Source organism: Mobula hypostoma, chromosome 1, assembly GCF_963921235.1.
Source record: "Mobula hypostoma chromosome 1, sMobHyp1.1, whole genome shotgun sequence".
In the NCBI taxonomy this organism is placed as follows: Eukaryota; Metazoa; Chordata; class Chondrichthyes; order Myliobatiformes; family Myliobatidae; genus Mobula; species Mobula hypostoma.
Genome location: NC_086097.1, coordinates 134090252 through 134111484, shown reverse-complemented (window position 1 = coordinate 134111484; position 21233 = coordinate 134090252). Strand labels below are relative to the sequence as shown.

General features: G+C 42.7%; 1 long non-coding RNA gene across 1 annotated transcript in view; it reads right to left on the bottom strand.

Moving 5' to 3' along the window:
- LOC134350587 (uncharacterized) overlaps positions 1 to 21233 on the bottom strand; it is a 50977-nt gene that overhangs the window by 21789 nt on the left and 7955 nt on the right. The window lies entirely within an intron of this gene.

Sequence of the window (21233 nt, the reverse complement as noted above, 5' to 3'; positions counted from 1 at the left end):
CCTTATTAGATACACCTGTAAATATCTAGTCAGCCAATCATGTGGCAGCACCTCAATGCACAAAAGCATGCAGGCATGGTCAAGAGGTTCAGTTGTGATTCAGACCAAACATCAGAATGTGACTTTGACTCTGGTATGATTGCTGGTGCCAGATGGGGTGATTTGAATGCCTCAGCAACTGCTGATCTCCTGGGATTTTCACACACAAAAGGCTTTATAAACAGAGTTTATAGAGAATGGTGTGAAAAGCAAAGAACATTCAATAAGCAGCAGTTCTGTGGGCAGAAAACAGCTTGTTAGTAAGAGGTCAGAGGAGAATGGCAGCAAGATGAAAGCCACTCAAATAGCTACACGTTACAATGGTGATGAGCAGGAGAGCATCTCTGAAGGCACAAAACGTCAATCATGACGCGTGGGTATACCCCCTGTGTTAATGGGGAAGAAGCTGCAGGATTTTGACCCAAAGGTGGTGTCCCAAGTGATGTATTTCCATGTCAGGACGGGAAGAGGCTTTGATGGCAACTTCCAAGTAATGATGTTCCCACGCTTTTGTTTCCTTTGTCCTTCTCGCATATATTGGGGTTGAAAGATCTTGGCTAAGATGCCTTGTTGCAGTGCATTCCCCAAAACTCAAGTGTTTCACATCCTCAGTGGCTGAACCCTCACAGGCTTCTGCTGACATGCAGGAGTTCATGCAAGGTTCACGACCCCCTAACTAACAGACTTTTCCTCAAATCCATCCTAAATCTCCAACCCCACCTATCCTGAGACTCTGGTTTCTCATTCAGCTGAGAAATTGGACTGTCAGTATCTCATCTATCATTTACTTCAGAATTTTGTAATGTTTAATAAAATCAGCTCTCATTCTTCTAAGCTGCAGAGAATACACAAGCCACTCTGCTCAACTCCCTTCTCACACAACAGTGCTCTCACACTCAAAAACACAATAAAGCAAGAGCAGGAGTATGATACTTGGCCCCTTCAAGCTGCCATTTAATGTGATCATGGCTGACCCTCTCCCATATCTCAGCTCCTCTGCCAGTCTCCACATCCCTCAGTTCCCACATCTTTCAAAAATGTATCTCCCTCCTCTTTAAATACCTACAATGCTTTACACCTACCTTGTGTTGCACTTATGACTCTGTGGCTAAGCACAGCTCCAATGCCACTCCCAAGTTTGCTGATGACACCTCAGTCGTAGGCCAAACCAAATGTGGTGAGGAATCAACATATAGGAAGGAGATTGAAGATCTGACTTAGTGGGGTGTCATAACAACAACCTCTTACTCAATTTCAGCAAGACCAAGGAGCTGATTATTGACTTCAGGAGAAGGAAACCAGAGGTCCATGAGCCAGTCCTCATCCTAGGATCAGAGGTGGAGAGGGTCAGCAACTTTAAATTCCTCAGTGTTATTATTTCAGAAGACCTGTCCTGTGCCCAGCACATAAGTGCACAAAGAAAGCACAGCAGTGCCTCTACTTCCTTAGGGGTTTGCAAAGATTTGGCATGACATCTATAACTTTGACAAACGTCTATAGGTGTGTGGTGGAGAGCATATTGACTGGTTGCATCACAGCCTGGTACGGAAACACCAATGGCCTTGAACAGAAAATCCTACAAAATGCAATGGACATGGCTCAGTCCATTACAGGTAAAGCCCTCCCCATCACTGTACACATCTACATGAAATATTGCTGGAGGAAAGCAACATCCATCATCAATGACCCTTACCACGCAGGATATGTTCTCCTTTCACAGCTGCCATCAGGAAGAAGGTATAGAAGCCCCAGATCTCACACCACCAGGTTCAGGAACAGTTACTACCTCTCAGCCATCAGGCTCTTGAACCAAAGGAGATAACTTCACTTGCCCCATCATTGAAGTGTTCCCACAACCAATGGACTTACTTTCAAGGACTTTTAATCTCATGTTCTCGATATTTATTGCATAATTATTCATTATCATTTCTTTCTATTTGTATTTGTACAGTTTATTGTCTTTAATTGATTCTCTCATGGTTAGTACTCTACAGATTTATTGAGTATGTCCACAGGAAAATGAATTTCAGGGCTGTATATGGTGACATATATGTACTTTGATAATAAATTTACTTTGAACTGTGATCTAGCCTCTATAACCTGCGAGAGGAGAAAATCCTACCTTCTTCATAAAGAAAGTGTTAAATGACTTCCCCCTTATCTTGTAACAATGTCCCGTCATTAGAGACTCACTAATGCTGATAAACCTTATAATGAAATGAAACTCCTCAAATGGACAAATGAAGAGAGCTTAGATGAGGATCTTGGCCGGCATGAATCAATTTGACCAAAGGGCCTGTTCCCATATTGTATGACTCTATAACACTATGATTCCTGTTAGTCAAAAGTTCTCAACAACTACCCTCTCATGTTCCCTTATAACCTTTTATATTCAATAAGATAATCTTGCTTTCTTCTAAATTCCGTACAATAGAGATCTAACTTTTACTTAGCAGTTGACAATTGAACTACGCTTTCATCCCAGGAGTAGGCCTAGTGAATCTATCCTGGACTGCTTCCAATTGTGGCGCACTCATTCTTTAATAAGGCTTCCAATATTTGCACCACACTGAAGGAGTGGTCTCACTGACACTCTTTACAGTTGTAACAGAAGAGCATCCCTGAACACAAATGTTGAACCTTGGAGTGGTTGGGCTGCAGCAGCCTAAGACTACACCAGGTTCCACTCCTGCACCTGAGTTTATATTTTAATATCACTCTTAAATTACCTAAGTGTTCCCAAGGTACTTCAAAGGAATGGTATTAAAGTACAACTTACAATGATCTATCTAAGGAGATTTTGGGGCATGTGGCCATAGGCTTGATCAGCAAAGGAGGGTTTTAGGGTGTGTCTGAAAGGAAGGGAGAGAGTAGGGGTGGAAAGAGAAATTTGTAAGGAAATTGCAACGTTTTGGGATCCAAGCTGCCAAAGGCTCAATGCTACTGGTGGAGCAAAGAAATTCAGGATTGATCAAGAGACCAGAGTTGGTGGAATGTAGGGAACTCAGGGGTTTACTTGAAATGGAAGAAATAACAGCGTGGATAGGAGCAGTAAAAGCAGAAATACTTAACAGTGAATTACCCATCAGGCTCCCATAACTGGCAATGTTATCACATTGCTAGTTATGAGAGCTTGTTGTGCATGAATTGGCTTGCATGGTTTCCTGCATTACAACAGTCAGTACATACCAGAAGGCCCTTTTCTGGCTGTGAAGTGTTTTGGGAGGTCTTAAACCATGAAAGGTGCCATCAAAATACAAGTTACTATCTGTCTAGATTCAGGTTATGCACTGCAAAGTGCAAAGTTTGAATGACACTTGTGGCAGTCATTAAGCTTGTTGGCTACAAGCCTGAAAATGTTTCAGCAGCTCTTCAGCTGTCAATCAGGATTTGGCAGTGAACACAGAACAGTACAGGACAGAAGCAGGCCACTCAACTCATGCTGTCTGTGCCCACCATAATGCCAAATTAAATGTATCCCTTCACCTTGTATATGATCCATATCCCTTCATTCACTGCATATTCGTATACCTATCTAACAGCCTCCTAAACACCACTATCCTATCTGCTTCCAATAGAACCCTGGCAGCACATTCCAGGAACCTACTGTTATCAGTGGAAGAAACTTGTTCTATATCTCCTCTAGACTTTGCCCCTCTCACCTTAAAGCTATGTCCTCTTGTACTCAATATTTCTATCTTGGGAGAAAGTTTCTGTACGTTTATTCTACCTATGCTGCTCATAATTTTTACAAACATCTATCAGGTCTCCCCTCAGCCTCCAGCGATTCACAATGCAGATTTGTCGAAACTCTCCTTGTAGCTAATATCCTCTAATTCAGGTAAACCTGAGTTATTTGTTGAGAATAAGTACCAGGTTTAAAAAGCAAGCGGGGCTTGTTGGGACTTTTTGAGGAGCTTGAGATCGTTTGGGTTATTAGGCATTCGGCAAAGGCCAATAAAAAGAAGTGAGATTTAGGCAGAATGGCCACTGTGAGAGCGGTCAGCATTAGAGTGGGGAGCTGAAGTTTTGATCAGGAGGTTTCATCGAGGGGGGCAGAGGTTAGGTCGAGATTTCTGTAGATTTTCTCTTTCTTTCTTTATTAGAGTAGTGAGAATGGATCCCTGGTGAGTGGTTTAATTGTCATACAAGATGTGGGCAATCTGGGAGAATGTCCCTAATTGCTACATCTGCGAGAAGTGTGTCTTGGTGCAGATCTTCACAGACTGTATTAGATAACTGGAGGACCTTTACTCCTTTGGGAGAATGAAGAGGTGGTAGATAGGAGCTACAGGGAGGTAATCACACCTAATTTGTAGGAGGCAGGTAGCTGGTGATGATCAGAAGAGGAATAGGCAGGTAATACCGAGTACCCCTGTGGCTGTTCCCCTCAAGAACATACCATGTTGGATACTGTTGGGAGGGTGGAATGTCTTACCAGGGGAAAGCAACATCGATCAGGTCTCCAGCACGGACTCTGGCTCTGTGGCTCGGCGGGGGGGTGGGGAAGAGGAGAGCAGTGGTGTTAGTGGATCCAGAAGTGAAGGAAATGGACCTGGAGATTTTCTGGACATGAAAGATACTCCTGGATGGTATGTTGCCTCCCAGGTGCCAGGATCATGGACGTCTCAGGTCAGGTCCACAGCATTCTTAAGTGGGAGGGTGAACCGCTGGAAGTCATGGTACATATTGGTCCCAACAAATAGGTAGGAAAAGGAATGGGGTTCTGCAGAGGGAATATAGTAAGGTAGGTAAAAAGCTGAAAAGCACCGACTAAAGGGTAGCAATCTCTGGATTGCTGCCTGTGCCATGCAGCAGTGAGGGTAAGAATAGGATGATATGGCAGCTGAATACATGACTGAAGAACTGGTGCAGGGTTTTAGATTTAAGGATCATTGGGATGTTTTCCAGGGAAGGTATGACCTGTACAAAAGGGACGGGTTACACCTTTACACCTTAACTCGAGGGGGACCAACATCTTTGCGGGTAAGTTTGATAGAGACGTTGGAGAGGATTTAAACTGGTGTGGCAGGGGAATGGGAACCAGTGTGATAGGTCAGAAGATGGAGACATAGGTGTAAATGTAGATGCAGCATGCAGTGAGGCTGTGAGAAAGGACGGGCCATGGATATGGCATAAAAGCAATCAGCGGGGTATAAATAAAAGATAAAGATTGGCTTCACTTGTCACACCTAAATCAGAACATATAGCGAAATGCGTTGTTTACAGCGAAGATTTCGCCAGGCAGCCTGCTTGTATTGTCTCGCTTCGGGCACCAGTATCGGATGCCTGCAACTCACTCGTTTGGCCTTTGAAATGTGGGAGGAAACCAGAGCATCTGAAGGAAACCCACGTGGTTGTGGGGAGAATGTGCAGACTCCTTACTGACAGCGGCAGGATACTATCAGTATCAGGAACAAGAACGTATATCAGTACATGGAACTATGATGTTGTGGCTATTACAGATACTTGGCCACTACAAAGGCAAGATTGGCTATTCCGGGGCTTAGATGTTTCACGAGGGACAGGAGGGAAGTAGAAGGAGTAGGAGGTGATGTTTCTGATCAGGGAGATTATCACAGCTGCAGAAAGGAAGGACGTTGTGGAGGGATCGTCTACTGATTCAGTGTAGGCTAAAGTCAGAAACAGAAAAGAAGCAATCACTATTGGGAGTAGCCCATAGACCCACCCAGTAGCAACAGAGACACTGATCGGGATGCAGAAATTTATTTTTGTACCTTCCCAAAGGTTTGCACCTTTCACACCACTGTCTGTATAAAGAACTTGTGTCTGAGATCTCTCCTATACTCTCCTCCAATTACATTACAATTATGCCCTTCTGTATAAGCCACTTCCACTCTGGGAATGAAAATGCTGCCTGTCCATTCTATCAATGCCTGTCATCATGTTTTACCTCCATCAAATCACCCCCCATCCTCCTTTATTGCAAAGAGAAAAGCCACTGTGCGCTCATCCTGTCTCCATGTGTTCTCTCTTCAGGACATCATCCTGGTAAATCTCAAGCACAGGAGGCTCTGCAGATGCTGGAAACCCAGGATAACGCACACAAACTGTTGGAAGAACTCAGGTCAGGAGGCATCTATGGAGAGGAATAAAAAGTTGAAGTTTCAGGTTGAGACCCTTCATCAGGACTGGAAAGGAAGGAGGAAGAAGCCAGAATAAGAAGCTGGGGAGTGGAAGGAGTACAAGCTGGAAGGCAACAAGGTAAAGCCAGGTAAAGGGTTGAAGAGAGGAGAGTGGACCCAGGGAGAAAGGGACAGAGGACAGGCACCTCCAGATGGAAGGTGATGAGAGATGAGAAGAGAAAGAGTTTAGAGGGGAGCCATAATGGGGAATGCAAAAAGAGAGAAGGGGAGATGGGAGAAATTACTGGAGGTCAGAGAACTTGATGTTCATGCCGTCAGGTTGGAGGCTATCCTGTTGGAACATAAGGAGTTGCTCCTTCAGCTTAGGAGTGGCCTCATTGTGGCAATAGAGCTACGGACCTACATGTAGGAATGGGAGTGGTGAGTGGAATTAAAATGGTTGGCCACCGGGAAATCTTGACTGCTATGGAGTGCTTGACAAAGTGGTACCCCAGGCTATGTTGGGTCTCAGCAATGTAGAGGAGGCTGCACCTGGGAACGATGGATACGGTAGTTAACCCCGACCGCCCCGCAGGCGAAGTGTTACCTCATCTAGAAAGATGGCTTGGGGGCCCTGCATAATGATGAGGGAGGAGGTGGATGCTTGTGTCGCTTACAGGGAGGGAGATTGCTGGGGAGGGACGAATGAACTAGGGAATCATGGATGAGGGATCCCTGCAGAAAGCGGGGAGTGGGGCGTTTGGTGGTAGGATTGTGTTGCAGTTGGTGGAAATTGCAGAGAATGGTGTGCTGGATGCGAAAGCTCATGGGGTGATAGGCAAGGACAAAAGGAACACTATCCCTGTTATGGCGGCAGAAAGATGGGCTGAAGGTGGATGTCCAGGAAATGGAGAAGATGCAGTTGAGGGCAGCCTCAATGGTAGGTCACGCAGCATCTTTTCCATCCACTGCACCCTCTCTAAAGCTTCCACATCCTTCTTATAATGAGGGGACCAGAAATGAACACAATACTCTAAGTGAGGTCAAACCAAAGTTTTACAGAGCTGTAACATTACAGTACAGATCTTGAACTCATCTCCCAACTAATGAATTCCAACACGGCATATGCTTTCTAAACCACCCAATCAACTTGCACAGCAACTATGAAGGATCTTTGGACTTGGACTCCAATATTCCACTGTTCCTCCACAATGCTAAGAATCCTGCCATTAACCTTGTACTCTGTCTTCAAGTTCTATCTTCCAAAGTGTATCACTTCACACTTTTCCAGTTTGAACTCCATCTGCAACCTCTCAACCCAGCTCTGCATCCTATCAATGTCCAGTTGTTACCTATGACAATCTTCCCCACTATTCACTATATCACCAACCTCCATGTCATCTGCAAAATTACTAACCCACTTTTCCAAGGCCTCATCCAAGTTATTTATAAAAATCACAAAGAGCAGAGGTCCCAGAATAGATCCCTGCGGCACAACATAGGTTACTGACCTTGAGGCAGAATGCACTCTATCCACTACCAATCTCTGCTTTCTGTGGGCAAACTAATTCTGAATCCACAAGGCCAAGTTTCCTGGAACTAATGCCTCCTGACTTTCTGATTGGAGAACCTTGTCAAACATCTTATGAAATCCATATACGCCATACCTACTGCTCTACCTTCATCAATTTGCTTTATTACTTCCTTAAATAATTTGATCAGATTCATGAGGTATGACCTGCCCCTCACAAAGCCATGCTGCCTATCCATAATCAGACTATGCATCTCCAAATGTTCTTAAATCCTGTCTCTAAGAATCCTTTCCAATAGTTTGTCCACCAGTTAATAAGACTCACTGGTCTATAATTCCCAGGATTAGACCTATTACCTTCTTGAACAAAGGAATAATACTTGCACCTTCCAATTTCTGGTACTACTCCTGTGGCCAGTGCGGACACAAAGATCATCACCATAGTAACTTGTAGAATATCTCATCTGACCCCAAGACTTATCTACCCTAATGCTTCTCAGGTGTTCCAGCATACCTCTTGTTTAACATTGACATGTTCCAGCATATCCTTCTGTTTAATGTTTTATGCTATCCACACATTCATCAAGGTCCCTCTCAATGGTGAATACTGATGCAAAGTATTCTCTGAGGACGTCCCCTACATCTTCCAACTCCAGGCATAAGTTTCCTCTTGTATCCCTGATCGGCCCAACCATCATTCTAGTCATCTTCTTGTTCATCACATTCATATAGAATGCTTTGGGATTTTCCTTATTCCTAATTACCAAGGCCTTCTCATGTTTTCTTCCAGTTCTTCTAAGTGCCTTCTTAAACTGCTTCTTGGCTAATTCTCCTGAGCCCTCTCTGATCTTTGCTTCTTAAACCTTAAATATGCCTCTTTCTTCCTCTTGACTAGATGTTCCACATCTCATGTCAACCATGGTTCCTCCACCCTATCATCCTTGCCCTGTCTCAGTGGGTCAAATCTATCTGGAACTCTATCCAAGAGCTCCCTAAACAGCCTCCACATTTCCGTTGTGCATTTCCCTGAGTGCATCTGTTCCTAATTTGCTTCTGAAGCTCCTGCCTCATAGCTTCATAATTCACACTCCCCCATTAAGAGTCAAAGATTCAAAGCACATTTATTATCAAAGAATGTATAAATTATACATCTTGAAGTTTGTCTGCTTACAGACAGCCACAAAGCAAGAAACCCAAATAACCCAATAATAAGCGACCAAAAAGCCATCGTGCAGAGAGAGAAAGAGAAACAAAAACACACAGCATGTGAACAACAGAAACGACCCAACAGCATTCTAAACCGGACTGAGTCCCAGGTCTGCACCCTGAGCAGCCGGAGTAGGCCAAAGTCTTTCTCCCCAGTTCATCACACCCGTAGGCAAAAACGCACAGCAGCCAGATCGGTTCATACCTCAGTGCCATGAAGGAAGGAATGTACATTTGCGGGGCAGCAAGAGACATCAGCCCAACCTTCACCTCCGCTCCCAACACTCTGGCTTTCCAGTCTATCCGGGCTGACATTTAATTTATCCAAGCACTGGATATTGCCAAGTTTTAGGACCCAGATCCCGACGCCCCGATATGCTTGGGCTGCTCAGCCTGAAGCCGTTCTCGATGTCACCAAATCGGCTCAGCGTTTGTGGCGATCCAACCTTGCACTCAGGTTAGGTGGATGGGCAATGAAACTCCTCTCCAAACACTCATTCACTCAGGCAACAATATGAACTTCGTCTGCGACCCCAGTAGCTCGAACACGTTGCGCCTCACACCATCCCAAGATGGCTCATCTCCCGAATCAGCCTCACCTCCTCACTGTCTGCAGCGACAGTAAATACTCTTCCATACTGTCTGCTTCTTTCACTGTCTAAAGCTACAGTAAAGGTCAGCAAGTTGTGGTCAGTCTCCAAAATGCTCACTCACTGAGAGATCTGTCACCTGACCAGGTTCATTGCCTAGTACTAGATCCAGCATGGCCTCCCCTGTACGTATACATATTGCGCATGGAATCCTTCCTGGACACAAACAAATTCCACCTCATCTAAACCTTTTGCACTAAGAAGTTACCAAACAATATTAGGTGATTGAAGTTACCCATGTCAACAACCATGTTATTTTTGCACCTTTCCAAAATTTGCCTCCTGATCTGTTCCTTACTGTCTCTGTTGCAATAGTGGGGGAGAGTCTAAAGACTACACCCAACAGAGTGTTTGCTCTCTTCCTGTTGTTGACAGCCAGCCACACTGATTTAGCAGACAAAATCTCCATGATGGCCTCCCTTTCTGCAGCTGTGATACTATCCCAGGTTAGAAATGCCACACCCCCATCTCTTTTACCTCTCTCCCTTTCCCTTTTGAAATATCTAAACCACAGAACGTCCAGCAGCCATTCCGGATTTTATGACAGCCAAGTCTCTGTAATGACCACAACACTGTAGTTCCATGCACTGACTCCTGCTCTAAGTTCATTACCTTTGTTCCTGATACTTCTTGCATTAAAATAAGCACATTTCAACTCATCTAACTCACTGCACTTATGCCACCCATGGCTCATCATCGTCACAGTCTCTCTACACATTGCACCTACCTTTACACCAACTGCTCCATCCTATCATCTGGTTCCCATCCCCTGCTGACCTAGTTTAAATCCTCCCCAACAGCTCCAGCACACCTGCCCATAAGGACATTGGTCCCCCAAACATGAGAAAATCTGCGGGTGCTGGAAATCCAAAGCAACACGCACAAAATGTTGGAGGAACTCAGCACTGGTCCCCCCCCGTTCCATTCAGTTGTATAGGTCATCCCTTCCCAGAAGTGATATTAGACAATAGACAATAGGTGCAGGTGCAGGTGCAGGCCATTCGGCCCTTCGAGCCAGCACCGCCATTCACTGTGATCATGGCTAATTATCCACAATCAGTATCCAGTTCCTGCCTTATCCCCATAACCTCTGATTACGCTATCTTTAAGAGCTCTATCCATCTCTTTCTTGAAAACATCCAGAGACTTGGCCTCCACAGCCTTCTGGGGCAGAGCATTCCGCATATCCACCACTCTCTGGGTGAAAAAGTTTTTCCTCAACTCCGTTCTAAGTGGCCAACCCCTTATTCTTAAACTGTGGCCTCTGGTTCTGGACTCACCCATCAGAGGGAACATGCTTCCTGCCTCCAATGTGTCCAGTCCCTTAATAATCTTATATGTTTCAATCAATCTTATATGTTTCAATCAAACTGCAATGGTCCACAAAGCTGAAACCCTGCCCCTTGCACCAATTCATCAGACACACATTCAACTACCATTTCATCCTAATCTTACTCTCACTGGCACACGGCACAGGCAGCATTCCAGAGATCATCGCACTTGAGGTCCTGCTTTTCAGCTTCCTGCATAGTTCCTTCTATTCGCTCTCAGGATCCCTTTTCCTACCTATGTTGCTGCCAATAGGTAAAATGATCTCTGGCTGCTCCTCCTCCCCCTTAAGAATGCTGGTATTTATGAGATTATCAATGGAATGTTATCAAATAAGTTTTTACAAGCTATTTAATGAGATGCTGAGACAGGAGACCTCTTTCCCATCGCCTTCCCGGTGGTGTCACAGTCTCGACCCTTTAGTTCTTCCTCTTCTGTTATTGTCAGTTTAGCTTTTCTTTTTGCATTACCTCACATTACATGCCTGCACTTTGCACCATTCCAATGTTTTTGCACCCTTTGTTGTACTTATTATTACCATGTTTTCTCTGTGAACCTGCAAGCAAGGATCTTCATTGCACCCTGGTGTATATGACAATAAATTTGCACCTTTGGAAAGAAAAAGGGGTAAGGAGGTCCCAGGAGGGAATCTAAAAAAAAAACGGATATCTGCACTGAATTTTGGAGCCTTGAACGACAGGGTTTTCAGAATCAGGTTTATTGTCACCGACATATGGCGTGAGATTTGTTAACGTTGGGCAAGAGGCAAGCATACTGATGGGACTGCTCCACCAGCAGCCAGCACTGACCAAAATGGCAGAACGGCCTCTACCTACCCTGTAACTGAGTTAGGAAAGGGTTGGGATTCCATGGCAGGATCTGTAAGGGGAAGTGAAAATGACTAAATTAAAGCCTTTCTGGATTGCTAGCCGATGAGGGTCACTTCTGTAAAGAGTGGAGGGAGGAAGTAATGGAGAGAGTTGAACAGTGCACTGTCCCACTGCAACAGCGATGGTGCCCAGGTTCATTTTGGAAGTTTGTTAAAAAAGGAATAAAGTCTCCAGTTTACAATGGTGGAATGATATTCAGCTTTGAATTAGTTAACAGCACTTTTGAAATCCTCTGTGTAACTACTGACATGCAACATACCCTTGTGGGAATGTGCTTCTTGCCATTCTCTTGAAATGTACTCCACCCTGTGCAGTTCTAATTTCTAATCATCAATACTCTGATCTGAAGTGAATACTCAATGCAAATAGCAAATTACAGAACTTGTTCACTATCCAAAACGATGATTAAAACATAAATTTGTAATTCTAAAGCAATCCGCGGTCATGGCTCCCTGTCATTTCCCACTTCAAGCAAGAAAAAGAAGGGAAGTCTTCCTACAATGATATGCAATACTACACCTGGCCTCCTTAATTAATGAAGGGTTTAATTAACTTAGATACAGTGGAGAGGCAGTAAAAGGAAACTTTGTTAGAGCTCGTCTACTAAGCCTATATGAATGGAATTGAATACGAAAGGGACGTCCACATTAATGGGGCTATATTACAGACCACCCAACAGTCCATGGGATTTAGAGAAGCAAATTTGTAAAGAGATTTGCAGACTATTGCAAGAAACATAAAGTTGCTATAGTAGGTGATTTTATCATGCATTGACTGAGACTTCCACACTGTAAAAGGACTGGATGGGAAAGAGTTAGTCAAATGTGCTCAGGAAAGTTTCCTAAATCAGTACATAGAGGTCCCATTGAGAGAGTGTATGATATTAGATCTTCTATTTGGGAATGAGACTGGGCCGGTGATAGAAGTTTGTGTAGGGAAACATCTTAATTCAAGTGATCATAATGCTATCAGTTTCAAGATAATTATGGAGGATAGGTCTGGTCCTCGCATTGAGATTCTAAATTGGAGAAAAGCCAATTTTGATGGTATCAGAAAGGATCTGGAAAGTGTGGATTGGGACAGGTTGTTTTCTGGCAAAGGTGTACTTGGTAAGTGGGAGGCCTTCAAAAGTGAAATTATGAGAGTACAGAGTTTGTATTTTCCTGTCAGAATAAAAGACAAGGATAACAGGTTTAGGGAACCTTGGCTTTTTAGAGATATTGAGGCTCTGGTTAAGAAAAGGAAGGAGGCGCACAGCAGGTATAAGCAAGCAAGAACAAATTAAATACTTGAGGAGTGCGAGAAATGTAAGAGAACACTTAGGAAGGAAATCAGGAGGTGCAAAAGAAGGCATGAGGTTACTCTAGCAGACAAGGTGAAGGAGAATCTCAGAGGCTTTGACAGATATATTAACTGCAAAAGCATAGCAAGGAATAAAGTGGGCTGTCTAGAAGATCAGAATGGTCATCTATGCATGGAGGTGAAAAAAATGGGGAAGATCTTAAATGAAATTTTGGCATCTGTATTTACTTGGAAGACAGACACAGAGTATATAAAAATGAGGCAAAGCAATAGAGAGGTAATAGACCATATACAGATTACAGAGGAGGAGATGTTTGCTGCCTTGAGGTGGACAAAAACCCCAGGGCCTGACAAAGTGTTCCCTCGGACACTGTGGGAGGCTAGTGCAGAAATTGGAGGGACCCACACAGAGATATTCAAAACGTCCTTAGTCACAGATGAGGTGCTGGAGGATTGGAGGATAGCTAATGCTGTGCTGTTGTTTAAGAATAAGTCAGGAAATTGTAGGCCGGTGAGCCTGGGGTGTTCGTATGGGAGGTTGGTCAGGAAGGTTCAGTCCGTGGCATTCAAGTTAGTTAGCTATTTATTTATTGATTGATTGATTGAGACACAGCGTGGAATATGCCCTCCTGGCCCTTTGAGCTGCACTGCCCACCAATCCCCTAATTTAATCCTAGCCTAATCATGGGATAATTTACAGTGACCATACACCTTTGGACTGCAGCAGGAAATCAGAGCCTCTGGAGGAAACCCACGTGGACACGGGGAGAACGTACAAACTCCTTTACAGGCAGCGATGCTAATTGAACCAGGGTTGCCTGTACTGTAAAGTGTTGTCCTAACCACTACACTACTGTGTCACCATGGATCAGACATTGGCTTTGCAGGAGATGGTTGCATCTTTGACTGGAGGCCTGTGACTAGTGGGGTGCCACAGGGATCTGGATGATCTGGATGATACAGGGATCTGCAGGGATCTGACTGATCTAGATGATAATGTGGTAAACTGGATCAGCAAATTTGTGGATGATACCAAGATTGGGAGTGTAGTGGATAGTGAGGAAGACTATCAAAGCTTGCAGTGGGATCTGGATCAGCTGGAAAGATGACTGAATAATGGAAGATGGAATTTAATGCAGACAAGTGTGAGGTGTTGCACTTTGACAGGACTAACCAGGGTAGGACTTACATGTGAGTGGCAGGGCACTGAGGAGAGTGGTAAAACAGAGGGATCTGGGAATACAGATCCAAAAATCCTTGAAAGTGGTGTCACATTTGGATAGGGTTGTAAAGAGAGCTTTTGGCACATTGGCCTTCACAAATCAAAGTTCTGAGTACAGTCGCGATGTTTTGTTGAAGTTGTATAAGATGTTGGTGAGGCCGTAGTGAAGCACTGTGTGCAGTTTTCATCACCTACTTGCAGGATAGATGTCAATAAGACTGAAAGAGTGCAGAGAAAATTTACAAGCATGTTGCCAGGACTTGAGGACTTGAGGACTTGAATAGATTAGGACATTATTCTATAGCGTGTAGAAGAACAAGGGGAGATTTGATAGGTATGCAAAATAATGAGGGTTATAGAGAGGGTAAATGTAAGCAGGCTTTTTGCACTGAGGTTGGGTAAGACTAGAACTACAGGTCATAGGCTAAGGGTGAAAGGTGAAGTGCTTAAGGGGAACATGAGGGAGAATTTCTTCACTCAGAGGGTGGTGAGAGTGTGGAATGAGCTGCCAGTAGAACTGGTGGATGCGGGTTCAATTTCAACACTTAAGAGAAATTTGGATAGGTAGATGGATGGGATGGGTACAGCGTGCTATGATCTGGTGCAAGTCGATGGGAATAGGTAGATTAATGTTTTGGCATGGACTAGATGGGCCAATAGGCCTGTTTAGATGTTGTAGTGTTTGATGACTCCATGACTATTTATTCTTTCAGTGAATGGGTTGTCTCGTAAGGAAAGAATGAATAGATTTGTTTTTTACCCTCTGGAGTACAGAAAAATGAGGCTTGACTATATTGCCTTTGACAAGGTAGATGTTGTTAGATGTTTCCTGTGGTGAGGAATCTACAAATAGGAGATGTAATTTCAAAACATGATGTTTTCCATTTCAAAGGGAGATGAAGAGGATTTTTTTGTCTCAGAGAATCATGAATCTTTGGAATTTTCTGATATAAAAAAGTAAAAATTTCTGTAAACACTCAGCAGGTCAGGCAACATCTGTCAAAGAAACAGGGTTTAACATTTTGGGTGGATAACTAACTTTGATTCAGAATACCTGGGTCTCAGAGTGAAGAAGGTTGAGACGGATATATGATGAAAGGTTGATAGCCTGAAAGATTCACCCTCTTTGTGCAGTAATTTCTTCCCCTAAAGGTTAGTGAATCCCTGAATTCTCTGCCTCAAAGGTAGACCATTTGATAAATAAATATTTAAGGTGGAGATAGATAAATATTTTAAAGATTAGCTGTTTTGGGGAAACTGGCACTTTGAAGGATTTGAGGCCGAGGGTAGATCAGCCATTTATTTATCTAGAGATACAACACAGTAACAGGCCCTTCAGCCCAACAAGCCCATGCTGTCCAATTATACCCATGTGACCAATTAACTTACTAACCCGTGCATCTTTGCAATGTGAGATGAAACATGAAAGAAAGCTAGACAATAATAGAAAAGAAGATAACAACATTTTTTTTCAGATATATAAAATGTAATAGATGAGAGTGGCTATTGGACCACTGGGAAATGACACTGGAGAGGTGGTAATGGGGGACAAAGAAATGGCCAATGAAATTAATAAGCATTTTGCATCAATCTTCGCTACAGAAGACACCAGCAGTATCCCAGAAATTCGAGGGTATCAGGGGATAGAAGTGAGTGTAGTTGCAATGCTTGGGAGGCTGAAAGGTCTGAAGGTAGATAAGTGTCAAATCTGTTGGAATTCTTAAAGGAAATAATAAGCACGATAGACAAAGATAAGTTAGTGGATGTGCCTACTTGGATTTTCTGAAGGCCTTTGACAAGGTTCTGCACAGGAAACTGTTTAACAAGATAAGAGCCCATGGTATTACCAGAAAGATAATAGCATGGATAGAAGACTGGCTGACTGGCAGGAGGTCATGAGTGGGAATAAAGGGAACCTTTTCAGGTTGGCTGCTGGTGCATAGTAGTGTTCTGCAGGGGTTGGTGTTAGGACAGCTTCTTTTCACATCATATGTCAACGATTTGGATGATGGAATTGATGGCTTTGTGGCCAAGTTTGTGGATGCTACAAAGATAAGGTGGAGGGGCAAGTAGTGTTGAGGAAGAAGGAAGTTTGAGGTACTTGGACAGATTAGGAGAATGGGCAAAACATTGGAGATGGAATACAGTGTAGGAAAGTGAATGGTCAAGCACATTGGTAAAAAGAATAAAGGCATGGACTATCTTCTAAACACGGAACAAATTCAGAAATCAGAGGTGTAAAGGGACTGGGAGTACTCATGCAAGATCCTCTAAAATTGAACTCGTAGGTTGAGTCGGTGGTAAGGAAGGCAAATGCAATGATAGCATTCATTTTGAGAGGACTAGAATATAATAGCAAGGATGTACTGCTGAGTCCTTATAAGGCATTGGTCAGACTGCACGTCCAGTGCTGTGAACGGTTTTGGGCCTGTTATCTAAGGAAGAATTGGAGAGGGTCCAGTGGAGGTTCACGAGTATGAAGGGTGTTTGATGGCTCTGGGCCTGTACTTGCATGGGTTTGGATGAATGATGGGGGATCTCATTGCAACCTTTTGAATATTGAAAGACCTAAATGGAGTCGATGTAGTTTCCTATAGTGGGAGGGTCTAGGTCCAGAGAGCACAGTCTCAGAATAGCAGGACACCCCTTTAGAACAAAGATGAGGTGGAATTGCTTTAGCCAAAGGACGGTGATTCTGTGTAATTTATTGCCACAGACGTCTCTGGAGTCCAAGTCATTAGGTATATTTAAAGTAAATGTTGATAGGTTCTTGATTAGTAAGGGCATGAAAGGTATGGGGAGAAGGCTTGAGAATGGGGTTGAGAGGGATAACAATTTAGCCACGATGAAATGGCACAGCAGTCTTGATGGAACCAATGACCTAATTCTTCTCCTATGTCTCATGGTCTTATGGATTAAAGGACCGGTATCAAAATGGAGATCCTCATTCTGCAAACAGATGAGGCAGAGATGGAGAAACCAGGAAAAGAGATTAGCATAGCAACTGAAATGCTAATTGAATAACAGCTGAAATGTCCTTCTTCCGAATTAACAAGCCTTCACAAGTCCCTCGACTTCCAGTGCAACCAATGACATCACAGCCTCTCCTGGTCCTTTCCACACCACCCCCTTCTCTGCAATTGAAAATATGTAATTTTGTAGAGCACAACACAAACCGCTGAAGGAAGTCAGTGTGTCAAGCCGCTTATGTGAAGAGAAAGAACTGAATTTGTTTTAGTTTGAGACCCTGCATCAGGACTGAGAGTGGAGAGGGAAGATAGCTGGCATAAAGAGGTGGGTGGGGGGGGGGAGTGCGGCGGTGAGATAGGAACTGGATTTATAGGTGGACAGAGGAGGAATGAAGATTGATGGGCAGAGGGAGCCAGTGTATGAGAGAGAGGGAGAGTGGTGGAGATTGGAATTCCGGCATCTGAAGCCTTTGTTTCTCCGCTACATAGGGAAACAATTACTCACGTTCCACCTGGGTTGTCTACAACCTAAGGGGTTGAACAATTAATATAAATTTTCATTTTCAAATATTGCCCCATGTTCCCCCCTCCCCTTTCAATGCACCTGTAGTCCTATTTTTTTTGTTCCGTTTTCCCAATTACTGCCTTCCCCCACAGCCCCACTTTGTACTTTTTTGTCTCTTCTCCCTCCTGGTTGCACCCGTTTACTACCCATACAATTTCCAAACAAATCCTCTGCCATCTCTCTCGTTTAAATTGTTTCCATCATCACCTTTCGTACTTTTCAGGTTCCAGCACTTTTAGACCTTCATCTCAGGAGACAAACTATCCACTGGCACGGACATCAAGACCTGTGTGGATGTGTGCATGTGCCTTTGAGAACATACCAAATGTACCAGATCAGAAGGTGTGGATGATTCACAGCTTGCTGAGGGATAAACCTGTGGCACTTAAGGCCAGTAATCCAGAACCCTTCAAGAAATCTAGGTGCAACCCATGGACAATATCTCTTTTGCACGATTTATTTATTGCTATTGTAACTTAAAGTAATTTGCTATGCTTACACTGTACTGCTGCCAGAAAATAACAAATGATAATAAATCTGATTCCGATTCTATAACCGCAATGACTCCCAAAGCTACCTTGACTACATCTCCTTAAGTCCCTGTTTCTTGTAAAAATGCCACTCCTTTCTTCCTGTTTCTCCATCTCTGCTATGTAGGCCTTCCATTCCAGGTCTGCAGTCCTGATTAAGGATCTCAGCCCAAAACGCTGACTGTTCATTTAGATGCTGCCTTATCTGCTGAGTTCCTCCAGCATTTTGTGTGTGTTGCTCTGGACTTCCTGCACCTACAGAATCTCTTGTGTTCATCAGAGATTGTCTTTGTTTTCAGGATATGTAGCTCCCCTCCTATAGTGATTGATAGAGTCCTTGCTTGCATTTCTCACCCAGACTCCATCCAAACAGAACAGAGGTAAAACTCCCTTTGTTCAAGATCTTTTCCTTCCCAGTCACTGAAGGCCTTACAGCTCGTCTCATTTCTTCCACTCACACCTCATGTATAAACCCTCTCCCTCACTCCACTGTTGATGCCATGTTTGTCCCATTCTCTGGAATTCCCTATAACTCTCCATTGGGTCATTGGGTCATTGGGTCAATCAGCATCCGTGGGAAGAAAGCTTTGGGTCGATACCCAGCATCAGGATAACTCGATGCCCCCTATGCTCCCATGCTTTGTAAAATCTTCTTGACTTCTAATAATGGATAATATGAAAGGGCATTAACTTTAAGATACTTGGAGGAAAGAATAGGGGGGTTGTCATAGGCAGGATTTTTACACAGAGAATAATAGGTGCATGGAATGCGCAGCTAGTGGTGGTGGTCGAGGCAGATAATTTAAGAAATTCTTAGTTAGGCACATGAGGGAAGGGTTAGATTGGTCTAAGATAAGGGACAGCACAACATGATGGGCTGAAAGACTTGTACTGTGCTGTACCGTTCTACCTTCTACCTTCAATGATAACCTCCTTTAAGCTAAACATCTCCAAATTGAAGCACACCTGGTACCATTTTTGTTATTTTAAAAATGCTATATAAAGGAAAGATCTCAGACCTGAAACATTAACTTGCTCTCTTTCCAAACATACTCTCAGACCAGCTGAGTGTTTGCAGCACTTTAAAAAAAATTTCAGACTTTCAGTATTGTATTTGCATTTGATCACAGAAATTACATCATCTCTTCGAGAGATTAGTCTTTTTAAACCGATATTTTCAAGACATCCATTTCTACAGATTTCCCATTACAGATATTATGAAAGTATCATCTTAATTTCAGTATAACATTTAAAAATCACTTGTATATTTAAATAAAAGATTAATGGCCTTGTTTTCACCTTTTCAAATACCAATCTGATAATTGTTTGTTTAAATAGGTCCATTTAACACCTCATTATTCATGAACCAATAGGTTTTTTGAGTGGAACTATGCAACATACGGACTGTGGGTTGAATTTGGACCAACTAATTATTCATCCAACCCACAGTACAATTTTAAATTTGGAACAGATAAGCCATAACCAGCACCCTTTGTGAAAAAAAATCCATGAAATTGTTAACCCTTCAGATCATAAGATTCTCAAGGATTGTGTGCTGTTTTTAAACACTTCATTTCAAATCTATACAAAGATCATACCTTTAAGAAACCTTACCTCACTATTCCCCAAGTACTGTCTGAAGGAGTAGTGTTAAATCAAAAATGTTTTTAATTCTGTATTAGTATGTGAATTAGCCTTTGTAGAATGAAGATAACTATACCTTTTCATAACTTCAAGATTGAAAATGAACTGCATTTATTCAAATCCACATAAATGAATCAATAACAGCAATCACATTCACTATGCAAATAGGTAATAGTAAGAAAACAAACTGCATATATATATATATATATATATATATATATATATAGTTAATAGTAAAAATTCCAAAGGGAAATTATAATAAAATTTTTAATAGAAAGTCATGTCCATGCAAGTAAAAGCTAGTGCTATATCATCAGTGCTTTCTCCATTCTTTGAAACTATCCTCAGAATCTAACTTTTGGACAATGTTTTTGACACCTATCCATAATATTCCCTCACATCATCAAATTTTGTCTGACATTGCTTTTTGAGTAAGAGCCCCAAGGTGCTTTACTTTGTTACAGATGCCATGTAAATGCAATTTCCTCTTTGTACCGGTGAAAGAATCCTTTCCTGCCTTAATTCAGACACAACTAGAGAATCGAAGCACTGCCTATCACACAAATTACAATATGTTGTACAACACATCATTTTGGTTAAACAATCTTAAACTGTCATTTCTAAGGGTGCATTTGATGACAATACTTTAACCAAATATGATTGGTAATATCCCTATCAATCAATTTTAGAGCCCACAGCATAAACGTGATTAGATCAATTTTATGCACATCATTCATATATACTATCTTCTACTTACTGCATTTTTCAGAAAAATTGCCTCACTTTTGCTAGTAAATAATGCTGCAGTCTATTTCTTCTACTCTTTAATTATACTATATATGAACAAATTGACTTTATTTATTGTACAATAGCCTGGTCAGTCATACGTTCCAACTTTCCTCTAATTCATTGGCTGATGCAGTGTTAATCCACCACTACTCCCTAAAGTACATCTTACCCACAGAGCATTCATGCAACACACTCAACTGATGTAGAGAAAAGAAAATGCTGGGAGTACTCAGATCAGAAGGTCAGTCATATAGAGAGAAACAGGTTCACATTTCAGGTTGAAGCAGTGATTCACTGACAATTTGGTCCAACCTAGTACCTTGCATTCCATTGTCCTAATGTGGTCTCTAAACCAGACACAGATTGAGTGATCATTTTGCAGAGTACCTCTATCCAATCTACACGAGCTAACATTGAGCTTCCAGATATCTGCCGTTGTAATTTTATTTATTTTAAAACTTTACTGACTTCAAGCTGCATC